The sequence below is a fragment of the Somniosus microcephalus genome, unplaced genomic scaffold (genome assembly GCF_052327205.1).
Source record: "Somniosus microcephalus isolate GS21.2 unplaced genomic scaffold, FLI_Smic_1.0 scaffold1684, whole genome shotgun sequence".
Classification (NCBI taxonomy): domain Eukaryota; kingdom Metazoa; phylum Chordata; class Chondrichthyes; order Squaliformes; family Somniosidae; genus Somniosus; species Somniosus microcephalus.
Genome location: NW_028226871.1, coordinates 1 through 16,900, shown reverse-complemented (window position 1 = coordinate 16,900; position 16,900 = coordinate 1). Strand labels below are relative to the sequence as shown.

Sequence of the window (16,900 nt, the reverse complement as noted above, 5' to 3'; positions counted from 1 at the left end):
GTGCTGTAACTATTCTATGATTCTATGAGACTGCTGCCTTAAAATTGCTCCCTGTGCTTAGTATTTGAGAGAAACAAACCAAATGGGAGACTTCCTTTTAACAATAGCACAAGCATTCATGTTTTGGCCTTGCGCAGCTGCTGGTGTACATGTTGCGAGCTGACCATCTAAGTAGAGTAAGTCTTAATACCTGTAAAATTGGTTAGAAGATGATTTCATCCTTGAGGTAAAGTCTTGAGGTTGCGGTGGGAGAAAGGATTTCTATCAGCCAAGCCATCAATAATTCCTTTTTTGAGGGGTAAGTTGGACTTTTTCTCAAATTGGGCTTTAAAGTATTGTGATACGTGTTCTACAGCTGCCCTTAGGGGTCAAAGGTTCCATGGTCCAAGCTCTACAATTCTCCAAACCAGCAAAAAATATATCTACAATGGCTGTCTGATACACGGTGAGCTTAACTATTGAGCAGCTGAACCACACAGGCCAGGAACGTGCCAGATTCAATATCCGTTAAAAAAAAATGTTTTAATTCATTCGCGGGATGTGGGCGTTGCTGGCAGGGCCAGCATTTATTGCGCTTGAACCGCTGCAGTCTGTGCAGTGAAGTTACTCCCACGGTACTGTTATGTTTCCATTAAGCTGGGTGACCGCGCAGCGGTCTGGAGGTCCCGCACAGGCCGCTTGCCAGCTTTGAAATGTAAAAAACCGCGCATGCGCGATAATTTGAATGGGTCCGTTAAAGAGGCGGCACACTAAAAAAAATTAGCGGAAACATTAGTAGGGAGTGCCAGGATTTTGATCCAGCAACTTCTGACCTTATGATGGAGGGACGGTCATTGATGAAGCAGCTGCAGATGGTTGGGCCGAGGACGCTGCCCTGAGGAACTCCTGCAGCGATGTCCTTGGGCTGTGATGATCGACCTCCAACAACCACAACCATCTTCCTTTGTGCTAGATATGACTCCAGGGAATGGAGAATTTCCCCTGATTCCCATTGACTTCAATTTTACTAGTGCTCCTTGGTGCCACACTCAGTCAAATGCTGCCTTGATGCCAAGGGTAGTCACTCTCACCTCATCCCTGGAATTCAGCTCATTTGTCCATGTTTGGACCAAGGCTGTAACGAGGTCAGGGATGTAACAATAGGGACCCCTTGTAATCTGAACTGGATATTGGCTCTCTCATTTCTCCAGTCTTTCTGAAGGCAGACTGAAACCCCATTCGTAAGCCGAAGCCAGAAACAAATCATTAAGCTGCTTTATTTACAGACGGCTCATCCAAAACTCTGCTTCCCGCTCACCCATCACCCCTGTCGGAAGTGGGAAAAAGCAGGTTGTGACATTCCAGGTGTTTCGTCTACATTAGAACAGCAAAAAACAAAGGGGGAGAAATTGGGTGAGTAGCGCCACCTGTTAGCGCCTAAAGAGGCAGTCAGTGGCTGTAGCGCCACTGGCTGCGTCTCCCGCGATATTCAGTAGGGGCGCTAATGGTGGCATTAGGCTTTTGCGCTGCGCCGCCACCGATGACGTCATCGGTGTGCGCAGCGCACCATTCGTGCCCCGTTCGCGATATTTGGTAGCGAACGCCACAGTTGCGCCGCTCGCTACCCGCGCCCGGTTCACGGGGCCTTACTGTGCCGGCAGCGGCGCAAGTTAAGGTGGAGGTGCGGGGCGGCCGCTGCCTTCCAGCACCTCCGTCCCCGGCCTCCTAACCCCCCCCCCCCCCCCCGCGGCATTGCCGGCTGTTTCCCGAGAGCCCGGCACTTCTCCTTGGTGCCAGGCTCATTTGCCGGCATTCGCGATCGGGGATCGCGCTGTTGCAGGCACCTCCCCCTTAACAGTGGGAGGAAGGCCTGCAGTACCGCAGCGTGCCGTGCCGCAGCGTGTGGCGCTGCGGCACGTTGCACTGCGATAATCAGTTTCAGCGCCCTAAGAGGGACGTGGAGCGCCTTGAGCCTCGCCCCGTGTCCCTCGAGTGGCACTGAAACTGAATTTCTGGCGATCGGAATTACTCCGATCGCTGCGCTAAATCCTGCGCTCAGGCAACTTTTGCGCCACTTTGGCGCCCCAACCCACTTTCTAGGCCAAAGTGTTTTAACTTGTCTTTTCTCGTTGATCTATATTGGATCCTGGGCCCCCAGTGCCTGAGATTTAAAATTCTCACCGTTGTGTTTAAATTCCTTCATGGCCTCACCCCTCCCAATCTCTGTAGCCTCCTCCAATCTGAGAACTCCGAGTTGCTCCCGACTCTGACCCCTTGTGTATTGCCCCCTTCACCCCACCGTTGCCGCCTATGCCATCAGCCGTCTAAGCTCTGGAATTCCCTCTCGCCTCTCCGCCTCCGTCTCCTGAGACCCTCCTTAAAAGCCACCTCTTTGACCCAGCTTTTAGTCGCCCCCTCCTAACATCTCCTTTGGCTCAGCATCCATTTTTGTCTGACTGCCTCTGTGAAGCGATTTTCCCCGTTAAAGGTGATGTATAAATGCAGGCGGTGGTTGTTGCTGCAAATCTTGTAGACTGGTGGAGGGACATTCACAAAAACTTGTTTTATTTCCTCCCTCCCCCCAGGTTATTAAAGAAGAAATGATCAACCAAACTGTTAGTAGACTTTGTTACGGAAACAAGATGATACTGGCCCCCATGGTGCGTGTTGGTACTTTACCGATGAGATTACTGGCACTAGACTATGGAGCGGATATTGTATACTGTGAGGTAAGGAAAGGCTCCCATATTATACCTGTAGCATGCTCAGTGGGTGTGGCGATATACTGGGAGATATAGTTTACAGAGGTAACGTTTAACATGTGCCTACAGTATAGACTTACAACAAGTGCCTGTCGTCATGTTTTCCACATTGGAAGCCCACGATTGTTATTCCAAGAATTACAACCTTGGATGAGCGTTCAAGGCACAGACAAGCTGCTTCCATGTCATTGTGTCCAAGTGATAAATTGATTGAAATGTATGAGAATGTTCTTCATGTTGAGGACCTAATGTCACTTGGTCATCACTGGAAAAAATACAGAAAATGCTGGAAATGCAAAGCAGGTCAGTCAGCATCTGGAAAGAGAAAAGATAGGTTGTGCCATTCGGGAGTTTAGCCTGCGTTAGAACAGAAAAAAACGGAAGGGTTTTAACTTGTCTTTTCTCCACAGACGCAGCCTGACCTGCTGTACATTTCCACCACTTTCTGTTTTCAGATTTCTCGCATTTTAATCTTTTTCCTTGTCATTACTGAAGGTGATGGTTCAATAGTTTCTATCAGAGCAGATTAAAATCTCAGCCTGAAAATCGGGGTCAGTGAGGCTGGTCCAATTGAACAGGTTACTTTCTGGATACTTGATGATCCTGAGCAGAAACCTATCTAAGGAGAACAAAATCCAGGTATTGAACCCAGAGAGACTGGATTTCTGAAGCTTTGGTTGGAGGGATTTCACACATGAAGGGACATTCTTCCTATCCTGGCACCAAATGGAAAAGCTTTTATACTTGACAAGAAATAATGGGTTTCCCCAGTGCTGTAATGATGCCCATTGCTTGACTTGACAGTTGCATTTGTGCGTGTACGTCGCTGTGCACATTTTGATGCTACAGTAAATGTCAAGGCTGTAACAGACGTGTATAAACTGAGCGCAGGGATGGGTGGAACCCGACTTTGAAGATGGGTTCCACCTGAATCATTGAGCTATCAGGTGCCGATTGACCAACTTTACATCTCCACTTCTATATTCAGTTTTTAACTGATGTGCTAAACTTGCTCTTGCTCACCTTGTGCTCTTTTACTCTCCCAATTTTCCTCACTCTCTTTTGCACTCTTTCTCACAGTCACTCGCTCTCGCTTTCACTCTCTCTCTCTCGCATTCCTTCTTTCTCCCTTTTTCTCTCCTGCGCACTCTCGTTCCCTTTATCACTCGCTCTCAGTGAGGAGAGTGCTAGCTGCTATTGCATATTTCTCTGGCTTAACCGTAAAACATCAGCCGTTTCAGTCATCCTGAATCGGTACATCTGTTTCCTCCTTTTCTTAAATGCCTTTGGCACTTCTGCCAGAATGATACAATGCTCCATTGTGGTCTGGAGGTAGGTTTTGCTGCAGTCAATCATGCAATTTTCGAAACCTGGACCCAGGAGAAATCTGAGATTTTGTTTAGAGTTTCAAACTGAAATGAAACTCTCAGAACTAAAAATATATTTCTGAACCTGCCGGAGCCTGGAATTTAATCTTGTTGGAGAAATGTTATCTCTCTCATGGGAGCAGCAGAATTACAGCAACTAACGGAGGCTGTGTGGTATTGGGGCACTATCTAGGGCGTGAGAAGAGGAAGGCGCATAGTGAAAGGGCAAGAGTCTCCTAAAGGGGCAGAGATCGCTGCTGATTTGTGTGTCCCTCTCCCCCAGGGTTGCCTGAATTACCAGCGATATGTTAAAACTGGAAAACACAATGGAACAGGCAGAAACTGCAGACTTCAACCCCCGAGTATCACTGTCAAGCCACTTTACATTACAGTATGTACATAGTAGCTTCTTGCTTGGACACTGGTGTAAGGTAGATAATTGCACCAAACCATGGTATTCATTTCAAACAAGTGCTGCAGTTCACCACAATGTGTAGCAGTTTGCAGGTCCTGATGATATGACTCAAACTCTAGCACTTTTGCCTATTTCACTGCCATTTGGAAAATTTCTGTCAATCTTTCAGTCAGTATTAGCTCCAAGTTAACCTCTGGTCTGATGAGAGAGTGACCTTGGTAATCCCAGCTAATGCTGGTCATTGCAAAGATCTGTGAGAAAACTGGGGAATAATAAGATTGGAAGAAGAATATAAATGCATGCTGTATTTTAAACCTAAAAGTGATGCTGTAAGTGCCGTTAAAGCCTTTTGTTGCTGCCTATTTAGTAGTAAAAGGAACCACCATTGATAGAATGTGACAATATGTAAGCTCCATTAGAAAAAAACTTGCAGTGTAAAGCTCCTTCTGTCTCTCAAATATCTTGAAGTACCTCACGTACAGTCGATTAGTTTGAAGTGCAGTGACTGTTCTTGTGCAGGCAAATGTGGTGGGAAATTTCTGCCTATCAGGACCACAAACAGCACTGAAATAAATCAATTTATGGTACTGGCCGAAACAGAAATGTTAGCGGAACTTTGGGAGAGCTCCTTGCTTTTGTTTGAATAGTGCCGTGGGCTCTTTCCCATCGGAACAGTGTCAGCCTAGACTCTGGAGTGCGAGTGGGTGGTGGGGCTTGAATCCGACCCAGAGCTCTACCAACTGACACCGGCAGTAACCACGTTTTAGTGAAATCACTGTGCACTAAGTTATTTTGTGCAGTAATGCCCTGTGTGTGTGGCCTTGACTGATAGGAGTTATATAAACATTTGTATCAGATTTAAATTATTAATGCTAATCCTCAAAGTGTTCTGAAGCACGTACTGCTGTGCTGTGAAATCCAGCTTTTTGCGATGCTTTCTTTACTCAGTGCATTCTGGTTAATTGTTCAACATGGCGATGTGACTGCGGATTTTAGCGCCACAGAATTTGGCTGCCTTAAAGCATGATTTTAATGGATTTTCTATTTTCAGCAGAATTGCTGGTGAATTTTACTGCTCAAAATTAAACCCATTCGGTAAATTCCATTTTGTTTATAGTAAAGAGGGAAACTATCTGCCATGTGACTGAACCGACAGCATGGGTGGAAATTTAAAGTAGTGTCCAGAATTTGGAGGTCTGGCAGAAAATTTGTTTAGTTCTCACGCTGGAGAGATCCTAATAAAACCTCCCTTCCCAGGGCATTTTCATGTCCCTCAGCACAGTTGAGCTGCAGTAACAGAACATAGGAACAGGAGTGGGCCATTCAGCCCCTTGCTCCTCTTCCACCATTCAATTAGAACATGGCTGATCTGTATTTTAACTCCACCTACCCGTAAATTAGGAATGTGCAAAAAATGGATAAAGCTTAGCGGATTGAACGGAAAGTAATTTTGACTTTGGGGAAAAGCGACAATAATCTGATAGTGACATAAGAACATAACCTAAGAATTAGGAGCAGGAGTAGGCCATACAGCCTCTCGAGCTTGCTCCGCCATTCAGTAAGATCATGGCTGATCTTCAACCTTGATTCCACTTTCCCGCCCGATCTCCTTATCCCTTAATTTCCCGAGAGTCCAAAAATCTATCGCTCTCGTCCTTGAATGTACTCAACGATTCAGTATCCACTGCCCTTTCGGGTAGAGAATGCCAAAAATTCACAACCCTCTGAGTGAAGAAATTCCTCCTCATCTCAGTCTTAAATGGCTGGCCCCTTATCCTGAGACTATACCCCCTAGTGACTGTAGTGAACTTGAGTGTCTTGTACATTGATGGGGTTTAAAAAGTTAATACATTGGACAGGACTTTTTGACTTGAAAATGACGGCTTCTTGTGGAAGTCTGGGTGGGCAGAAACATGGCCGATCTGACCTTTGACTCCACATTTTTCCCAAGATTAAAATCTCTTAGCTTTGGCTGTCTCTCAGGATTCATGTGTTGCAGTGGTCCGTTGCTAGAAAATGTTTCGTATTGTGTACTTCAGAGGGCATGACTATAAAAAGCAGCTCAGAAAAACCAGGGGTCAAATACAACTGCATGTTATAAAGTGAGAATTGAGGGAGAGAAGTGCTAGACTTGGCTAGTTTGTCAGCATGGGGGAACATGCAGGGTAATTTGTAACTGAAGAAATAACCCAGTGATCTTTGGCTCTGAGATATCATGGAGGGGAATGGAATAGATAAGAAATCTGTTGGTGCTAAATGCAAGAGATGCACCAGCCCCTGACCGAGCCGAGCTGATGGGAAATATGAGTGACTCTCTGTAGACACAGTTGGTGGGGAAAATGCTTTGAGATTGTGGCTCTTAAAGCATAAAGTGAGGTAAGAGGATGAGGAAGCTAGTTTTTGCTCGATGACAGATAATACAGTTTAAATCATAAAACACAATCTCTCACCCAAAGGTGGTTGGGGTTCCAAGCGTGACTTTTATAAATGTCAGTTTGTTCCTTCCTTTTCTTTCTTTCTCAAGCTGCTGAACACAAAAGTTATCTTGATCTTTAGTTTTGCGACTTGCTTCTCACCAGTGACTGAGATGCTGTCTCCGCAGTATCAACTCTCTGGATCTTTTTCTGTGCTCTCGGAAACTACGAGGACCTGTTTCACTCGTTGCAGTTGCCTCCTTGTTGTTGTACCTAATGTGCGGAATGAAAAGTAGGGCCTTACCAGACCTCGTGTGTAGTTTTGTAGGTGGATCGTGTAGAGAAGAATGTTGGCACAGACTGCATGAGTAGAATGGCCTCTTTCTATGCTGTAACATTCTATAATGTTGCTGAATCAATCCTTGTACATTTAAGTTCCATATTTTGACCAATTGCCCAGTTATGGTCACCAAATCTAAGCAACTTCCAGTGTTTGTATCAATATCAGCTACCACAGGCGTTGGAATCTGGAACTCACTGCCTGAAAGGGTGGTAGAGGCAGGAACCCTCACAACATTCAAGAAGCATTTAGATGAGCACTTGAAACGCCATAGCATACAAGGCTACGGACCAAGTGCTGGAAAATGGGATTAGAATAGACGGGGCTTGATGGCCGGCGCGGACACGATGGGCCGAAGGGCCTCTTTCTGTACTGTATAACTCTATGGGGGAGAAATTCAGTAGGTTGCGCCACCCGTTAGCGCCTTAAGAGGGCGATAAGTGGGTCGCAAGCCAACTGGCGCCCGGGTGCGGCACTGCCCACGCCTCCCGCTAAATTCCGCGGGACGTTAGTGGTGGCGCTAACCGTTACCACTGCGCCGCTGCTGATGACGTCATCGGTGTGCGCAGCGCCCCGCTGACGCCCCGGCCGCGATATTTGGCAGCGCCCCCTGATTTACTGCCGGACGCTATGTCCAACGGGTTTAGGGGGGCCTACCCGCGGCCGGGGAGGCGCAAATTAAAGGCGAGGTCCGGGGCGGCCATTTTTGTTGTTGGCCGCCTGCCAGCACCTGCCTGCGCTCCCGTCCCCGGCCTCCTGAACCCCCCACCCCCCCCCCCCCCTGCGGAGTGCCGGCTGCGCTCCAAGAGCCCGGCACTTCTCTTCGGTGCTGGGCTCTTTTGCCTGCACTCCCGATCCTCGGGGGCCCAGCTGGGCCCCAGATCACGCTGCACAAGGCCCCTCCCCTTTAAGAAGGGGAGGAAGGCCTGCAATACCGCAGCGCGACGTGCCGCAGTGTGTGGCGCTGCGGCACGTAGCGCCACGATATTCACTCGAAGCGCCCCAAGAGGGATGCGGGGCGCCTCCAGTAGCACTGCGCTTCCCTTTGGGGCGCAACCACTCAATTTCCGATGCGGGGGCGCGAATGTTTCCGGGGCGCTACTTTTAGCGCCCTGGCGAGGCTGGCGCCCCAAACGGGGCTATACTCAATTTCTCCCCCTATGACTCTACCTTCTGTAAACTTGGATCTAAGTAATTCAGCACAAAGTGCGTACAGTGCTGTGATCCATGCTGGCTGTCCACGGGTACTTGATCTTAATCCATTAATTTGTAATTGTTTAAAACTTGCCACAGGAGCTGTATCGATTAGACGTATCTGTTAATCAAGTATTAGTGTACCTTTGAAAAATCAATCTGCACTTGTATCCCTGTCTGAAACGGCCAGCACCATATAGTCAGACCGACAGGCCATGTATATTGATTTGCAATTTTTTTTGAGTAGGCAAGAAGGCAGACAGGCGGCACATTCATGTCATTCACAGTTCGTTTGTGCACGCATGCTCTCTTTAATCTGGGTTTTTACATACTGTGTTCTGCCTGGAAATGGAATGTTGCCACATATCTTCGAGATACGACAAGCATTTGGCCTTAGTATAAAATAAGCCTCAGTGAATTTTATTTGCAATAATAAAGTGGCCATTTGATCAAGAAAAGCATTACTTCTATTAAGGCCATATGTGATTTTAAAGGTCACACCAGCTAATTCGTAATGCAAACTACAGGAAACTTTGTGCTATCCGGCACCGACGGGACCGAGCTGTTGCCGTTCCCTCAAAACTGCCGGACACTCCAGCGCTAATGTTGAAAGATACGGAAGCTTCTGAGCTCCGTATCTGTCAACAAACCCTGACAGTCCAAGCGTCTCTGTAGCTTAGCAACAGCTTCAGCAGACCTTGCAGAGCTTGACTGTTGAGGAAAAAAGCAACAAGAAAGAAAAACCTAATGAAAACGGCACCTGATTTTTGCCGGTGGCTCGAGCATTCCGGACAGTTAGCCTCCGGATAACACAAAGGGGGAGAAATTGGGTGGAGCCGCAAACGGGGCGCCAAGCTCGCCTGGGCGCCGGATTTAGCGCAGCGTTTGGAGCAGTAGCGACTGCCGGAAATTAAGCTTGAGCGCCCCAAGAGGGACACGGGGCGAGGCTCAAGGCGCTCCGCGTCCCTCTTAGGGCGCTGAAACTGAATATCGCTGCGCGACGTGCCGCAGCACCACACGCTGCGGCATGGCACGCTGCGGTACTGCAGGCTTTCCTCCCATTCTTAAGGGGGAGGGGCCTGTAGTGCCAGCAAAAGACCCCGGCACCGAGGAGAAGTGCCGGGCTCTCAGAAAACAGCCGGCAATGCCGCGGGGGGCGATCAGGAGGCCGGGGACGGAGGTGCTGGCAGGCGGCCACCGGAAAAAATGGCCGCCCCGCACCTCCACCTTAGTTTGCGCCACTGCCGCCACAGGAAGGCCCCGTGAACCGGGCGCCATTTGCGAACGGCGCTACAGAGGCGGTTGCTGCCAAATATCGAGTTCGGGGCTGTAGCGGGGCGCTGCGCACACCGATGACGTCATCGAAAACGGCGCAGCGCAACAGGTTAACGCCGCCATTAGCGCCCCAGCTAAAGCCACTGAGTGCCCTCTCTAGGCGCTAACCGGTGGCGCAGCCCACCGAATTTCTAGGCCAAAGTTTCCTGTACTCATCTGGTATAATTAATTCTGGGGAAAAAAAGATTTTGAATCTATGATTCTATAACATTTGATTTAAAGCTAAGGCATCTACTTAAAATGCTCAACATTCTTAAAATGTTAAATGAAAAGAGAAAAATGTTTTTATTTATTTCAAATTTCCAGCACCTGCAGTATTTTGCTTTTATTCTTAAATGTTCCTTTCCACTCTATCCAAGAAAACAGATTTTAAAAACAAAGTGGGGATTAGTGAACCTTCAGTTATGCCACCATCTGTGTCCTGCTGTTTTCACTTTTAAACACAGTTGGAAGTTACACATGCTCCTGCAAAGTCCATTAAAGACTGCATTCAGCAGTAAATCTTTTTATTGGCTTTCAACCACTGTATTGCTCTCTGTGGCGAAAGATCTCCTTTGGACATGTTCGGGGCAGCATTCCGAGGTCATGGCCCCAGTGGGGAGCCGCCCCTGCCAGCAATGCGGATTGAGAATTCGGGCAGGTGCCGTGCCTGATTTTTGCGACGCTGCTGATTGGAAAGTCATACACCGTGTGCCCCTGATTTTATTTACATAGAAACATAGAAGATAAGAGCAGGAGTAGGCCATTCGGCCCCTCGAGTGTGTTCCGCCATTTCATGAGATCATGGCTGATCATCCAAATTCAGTACCCTGTCCCTGCTTTCTTCCCATATCCCTTGACCCCTTTAGCCTCAAGAAATATATCTAACTCCTTCTTGAATATATTTAATGAATTGGCCTCAACTGCTCTGTGTGGTAGAGAATTCCACAGGTTCACCACTCTCTGGGTGAAGAAATTCCTCCTCATTTCTGTCCTAAATGGCTTACCCCTTATCCTTAGACTGTGACCCCTGGTTCTGGACTCCCCTGCCATCGGGAACAGCCTTCCTGCATCTAGTCTGTCTAGTCCTGTTAGAATTTTATAAGTTTCAATGAGATCCCCTCTCATTCTTCTAAACTCTAGCGAATATAAGCCTAATCGACCCAATCTCTCTTCATACGTCATTCCTGCCATCCCAGGTATCAGTCTGGTGAATCTTTGCTGCACTCCCTCAATGGCAAGAACATCCTTCCTCAGATAAGGCGACCAAAACTGCACACAATACTCAAGGTGTGGTCTCACCAAGGCCCTGTACAACTGCAGGAAGACATCCTTGCTCCTGTACTCGAATCCTCTCGCTATGAAGGCCAACATACCATTTGCCTTCTTAATCGCCTGCTGCACCTGCATGCTTACCTTCAGCGACTGGTGCGCAAGGACACCCAGGTCTCGTTGCACTTCCCCTTTTCCCAATCTATTGCCGTTCAGAAGATAATAATCTGTCTTCCTGTTTTTGCTACCAAAGTGGATAACCGCACATTTATCCATATTATACTGCATCTGCCATGCATCTGCCCAATCACCCAACCTGTCCAAATCATACTGGAGTTTCTCTGCATCCTCCTCACAGCACACACGCCCACCCAGCTTTGTATCATCTGCAAACTTGGAGATATTACATCTAGTTCCCTCGTCTAGATCATTAATATATATTGTGAATAGCTGGGGTCCTAGCACCGATCCCTGTGGCATCCCACTAGTCACTGCCTGCCACTCGGAAAAAGACCCGTTTATTCCAACTCTTTGCTTCCTGTCTGCCAACCAGTTCTCTATCGAAATCAGTACCTTACCCCCAATCCCATGTGCTTTAACTTTGCACGCCAATCTCTTATGCGGGACCTTATCAAAAGCCTTCTGAAAGTCCAAATACACCACATCCACTGGTTCTCCCTTATCTATTCTACCAGTTACATCCTCAAAAAATTCCAGTAGATTAGTCCAGCATGATTTACCTTTTGTAAATCCATGTTGACTTTGTCCAATCCTGTCACTGTTTTCCAAATGCTCTGCTATTACATCTTTTACAATGGACTCTAGCATTTTCCCCACTACCGATGTCAGGCTTACCGGCCTATAATTCCCCATTTTCTCTCTACCACCTTTTTTAAATAGGGGGTTACATTAGCTACCCTCCAATCCATGGGTACTGTTCCAGAGTCTATAGAATTTTGGAAGAGGACCAGCAATGCATCTACTATTTCTAGGGCCACTTCCTTAAGTACCCTAGGATGTAGATTATCAGGCCCTGGGGATTTCTGGCCGTTGATGGCTCCCCACCAGCAGCGTTCGAAAACGACCACTTCGGTGTTCTTCATTAAACGGGTTTCTGATTTTGAGATGGATCATTCACAGGGAAAATCATCTCACGTGTAAGGAATTCGACCAAGTTGCAAGAATATGGGGGTGGGGGGCCCTATGTTGCTTCCCCAGCATGGTGCTCCGTGTAGAAAGCAAGAATGCTTTTACTTTTTCCAGATGAAAGTACAGACCTTTACCAATGCTGCTGTACAACAAGCTGCTGTGAGCTATTTGAGGCTGCCTTGGAGTGAGCCGCCCTCTATTCTGGCTTAGCGGAGTTTACTGTGTCCTTGCTGCCTTCCACTAGTCATTCAGGTAGCATCAGGCAGAGCCATCAAAGCTGAATTGCATGCGTGATCCTGTGTGCAGGGTATTCTTGCAACTTGGTAGAATTCCCCCTACATGTGGGAAGATTTTCCCTGTGAATTATCCGTATCAAAATCACAAACCTGGTTAATGAAGGACACAGAAGTGGTCATAGTGGTTATGTTACTGAACCAGTAATCCAGAGGCCTGGACTAAATCCACAGAACAAGACTTCAAAATCCCACCCAGGCAATTTGAATTCAGTTTATAAAATCTAGAAGTAAAAAAAATCAGTAAAACCAAACTGGGAAGACAACCTGTTGTCTTTACCCGGTCTGGCCTATGCGTGACTCCAGGCCTCGCCAACATGGCTGACTCTTTAACCATAGTGATCAGGCTGCCCATCGTTTATTTAAAACAAATGATGATCTGTTCATAACCCTTTACACAATCGCAAGGTAATTACATATTAGGAAGGTCATCTTGATTTATCCATCTAGAAATACCCTACAAACACCCCCCCCCCCGCCCCTCCTCCCCGCCATTTCAGCATCCAGTTAGTCCATGAATGATTCCAGGGTTTATGCCTCCATCACTCTATCTGAAAGTTTATTCCACATGTTGAAACATGTCTGAAGAACTTCCTGCTATCAATCTTAAATTTACCTTTTTACTTGTTTGAACCCTTGACCTATTGTAATTTAATTTAATGTAATGTTCTGAATTTACTTTTTCCCTTCCCTTAACTATCTTGCATATCTCTATAAGATCATCTTTCAGATGCCTCTTTTCTAGGCTAAAAGGGCAAAGTTTCTTCAATCTTTCCTCAGCTGTGACTTCGTGGTTGGCACTCTTGCCTCTTGAGTCAGGGTTGTGTGTTCAAGGCTCATTCCAGAGACTTGGGCCCATAATCCAGGCTGACTCTTCAGTGCAGTCCTGAGGGGAATGTTGCACTGTCAGGTGCCATCTTTCAGATGAGACGTTAAACTGAGGCACTGAAAGCCCACTCAGTTGGACAGAAAAGGTCCCATAGCACAACTTAAAGAAGAGCAGGAGTGCCCTGGCCAATATTTATCCCTCAACCACTAAAACAGATGATCTGGTCACTTAGCTCATTGCTATTTGTCGGACCTTGCTGAGCACAAATTGGTTGTCGCGTTTCCAACATTAAAACAGTGACTACACTTCAAAAGTACTTCATTGGCTCAGAACCGCTTTGGGACACCCTCAGGTCATGAAAGATGTTATATAAATGCAAGTGCTTTCTTTCTGCTGTCTAAGTAAATTACAAGCCGATGCTAGCAATAAAGCCTTTTCTCAAAGGGAGATTAATGCTTGGAACAGTCTGCCGGGCAAAGCTCTAGGGTTGCACAAGATACAGTTTGACAACAACAACAACTTGTATTTATATAGCGCCTTTAACGTAGTAAAATGACCCAAGGCGCTTCACAGGAGTGTTAATAGACAAAAAATCTGACACCGAGCCACATAAGGAGAAATTAGGGCAGGTGACCAAAAGCTTGGTCAAAGAGGTAGGTTTTAAGGAGCGTCTTAAAGGAGGAAAGAGAGGTAGCGAGGCCGAGAGGTTTAGGCAGGGAATTCCAGAGCCTAGGGCCTAGGCAGCAGAAGGCACGGCCACCAATGGTTGAGCGATTATAATCAGGGATGCTCAAGAGGGCGGAATTAGAGAAGCGCAGAGATCTCGGTTGGGGGTGGGGCGGGGTTGTGAGGCTGGAGGAGATTACAGAGATAGGGAGAGGAGAGGCCATGGTGGGATTTTTAAACAAGAATGAGAATTTTGAAATTGAGGCGTTGCTTAACCAGGACATTAACATGACAGAGTTGGAGTCCTGGAGAGCTCAACATCAATGGGTCAGAAGGATTTTTACATTCCTTTTCCTACATTACAACAGTGACTACACTTCAAAAAAAGTACTTAATTGGCTGTAAAGCACTTTGGGACATCCAGTGGTCATGAAAGGTGCTATATAAATGCAAGTCTTTCTTTTCTTTTTCCTTCACTTTATATTTTTTAATGCTCTTTAGGAGAAATTGGGTTATGTGTTTCACAACAGCTTTAACTTAAGCAGTGCTTTTGACATTGTGTGATGTTTATTGTACTGGTAGACCAATAATTTTGGTAATTGCTGTCAGGCTGTGAACTGAATCCTTTTTTTTGCACTTTAAATAGGAATTGATTGATTTGAAAATGATACAGTGTAAGAGAGTTGTGAATGGTGAGTTGACAAACTTTTTTTTTAACCTGACTTTCACCCCCTTTCCTATTCTTTTAATATTTTTAAGCATTTTTCACATATTTAGCAAAAATAAATTGACTGAATTAAATGAAACTTGTTGGTATTATAATATCAAACCTGTATCAGCATTCAAAGCAGAATGTAACTACAGGACATGAATTGGGAACCTGACTGCAGATGGGTTGCACAAAGTGGGTTAGAGTTTCTGCTTTGGGTGCAACCTTCCATGTAACCAGCTGCAATTGGGAAGCGTAATAGAACATAATTGTTTCTTTTTTAATCTTCTTTCCATTAAAAAGTATTCCTTGATGTATTTAAGAGTGGTAACCTGGTGCAATATTATTAATACAGCTGAAAATGGGTTTATCAGCAATAATAAGTATGTCCAGTCCTAGTGAGCAACCTGATTTAAAATGACTGATAATGTATTTTTTAAAAAAGCTACAGTATATTGAACCATTTAATGGTGTACACTACATCAGTTTTCTTAGTAAATTAAATATTTTTTTTCATATGAAAATACTTCTAAAACCTGCCTACTAGTGCCTGTGCATCTAAGAAAATATGAGGGCAAATTTGAAGAGCCTTCCCGAGCCAGCACAATTGGCGGAATCTCACAATTTCAACCTGGGGCCGTGGCCAGTTTTGTGGGTGGGGCCTGATATCGGGCAAAGTGAATCTTGAGCCAATGTAAAAAATTGCAAAAAACACGAACGTAAGTGGTTTTGTGGACTGTGACTCACCTACGTTTAAATTCTCTGATCTTTTGCACTGGTTCAGCCTGGATTGCGCTGATATAACTAACGAAAACTGGATCCCAGTATTTTGTATCCCTATAGGCAACTTGTTCGATTGAAAATATTTGCAAATGTAGTTTGTAACAGGAATATTGGGCACTGTACCATAACATAGCTATAAATGTCACAGAAATTGATTATCAGAGATGCCAGTTTCTTGTTTTTACCCCTCTCCACCCACCGCTGATTCCTCTCCCAATCATTTTTACACATGCACTCATCAACCTTTCTAAGCCTGTCTTTCCATTTGTTTTGCTCAGAGGCGCTGGACACCATAGATTACGTTGCAACTGACGAGCGAGTCATTTTTAGGACCTGTGAAAGAGAAAAGAATCATGTTGTCTTCCAAATGGTGAGAAACAAGCATCCATTCCAGTGGAAATTTATAAAAACTACTGATGGTTTACAACAGTTGTCTATTTGGATTGGCTGCAAATGCTTGAGCTGAGTTTGCCCCTGGATAAGTTGCATAGCTCAAAATCTCACGGGCTATTTCCAGTCCAGAAAATGAACCCTTCTGTAACGGCGTAATGACAAATTTAGGGGAAGGGGAATGTGAAGATATACAAAATTCCTAACAGCAATGATTTCAAGGCACTGGAAAATCATGTATGCAACCTATGTTTTGGGCCATTTGGGTGAGTCAGGCCGGGCCTGAGGCGCTACGACGCCGCGTGTGTGGCTCCGGCTCAGCGGATCGGGCAGCGCTCATCAGGGGTCGGCTCCGAAACACATTCGACCGGAATAGCGGCGGCTCTCTCTCTCCTTCCCCCGCCTCTCTCTCTCTCTCTCTCTCTCTCTCTCTCTCTCTCTCTCCTTCCCCCCCTCTCTCTCTCTCTCTTCCCCCCTCTCTCTCTCTCTCTCTCTCTCTCTCCCTTTCTCCCCCTCTCTCTCTCTCTCTCTCTCTCTCTCTCTCTCTCTCTCCTCCTCTCTCTCTCTCCTCTCCCCCTCTCTCTCTCTCCTCTCAGTCTCGCTCTCTCTCTCTCTCTCTCCTTCCCCCCTCTCTCTCCCTCTCTTCTCCCCTTCCCACTCTCTCCTCTCTCTCTCCTTCCCTCTCCCTCCCCTCTCTCCTTCTCTCTCTCTCTTTCCCTCTCTCTCTCTCCCTCCTTCCCTCTCTCTCTCTCTCTCTCTCTCTCTCTCTCTCTCTCTCCTTCCTCTCTCCTTCCTTCCCTGTCTCTCTCCTCTTTCTCTCTCTCTCTCCTTCCTCTCTCTCTCTTCCCCCTCTCTCTTTCCCTCCCTCTTCTCTCCTTCCCCCTCTCTCTCTCCTTCCCCTTCTCTCTCTCTCCTTCCCCTTCTCTCTCTCTCTCCTTCCCCTCTCTCTCTCCTTCCCCCTCTCTCTCTCGTCTCTTCCCCCTCTCTCTCTCTCCTTCCACCCCTCTCTCTCTCTCTCTCTCTC

General features: G+C 46.5%; 1 long non-coding RNA gene across 1 annotated transcript; it reads left to right on the top strand.

The window, feature by feature from the left end:
- Positions 1-2,566: 2,566 nt before the first annotated feature.
- Positions 2,567-15,851, top strand: LOC147080350 (uncharacterized). Its single transcript, XR_015077364.1, has 3 exons — positions 2,567-2,708; positions 14,641-14,686; positions 15,765-15,851. It is a non-coding gene; the product is annotated as an uncharacterized LOC147080350 (long non-coding RNA).
- The last annotated feature ends 1,049 nt before the right edge of the window (positions 15,852-16,900 follow it).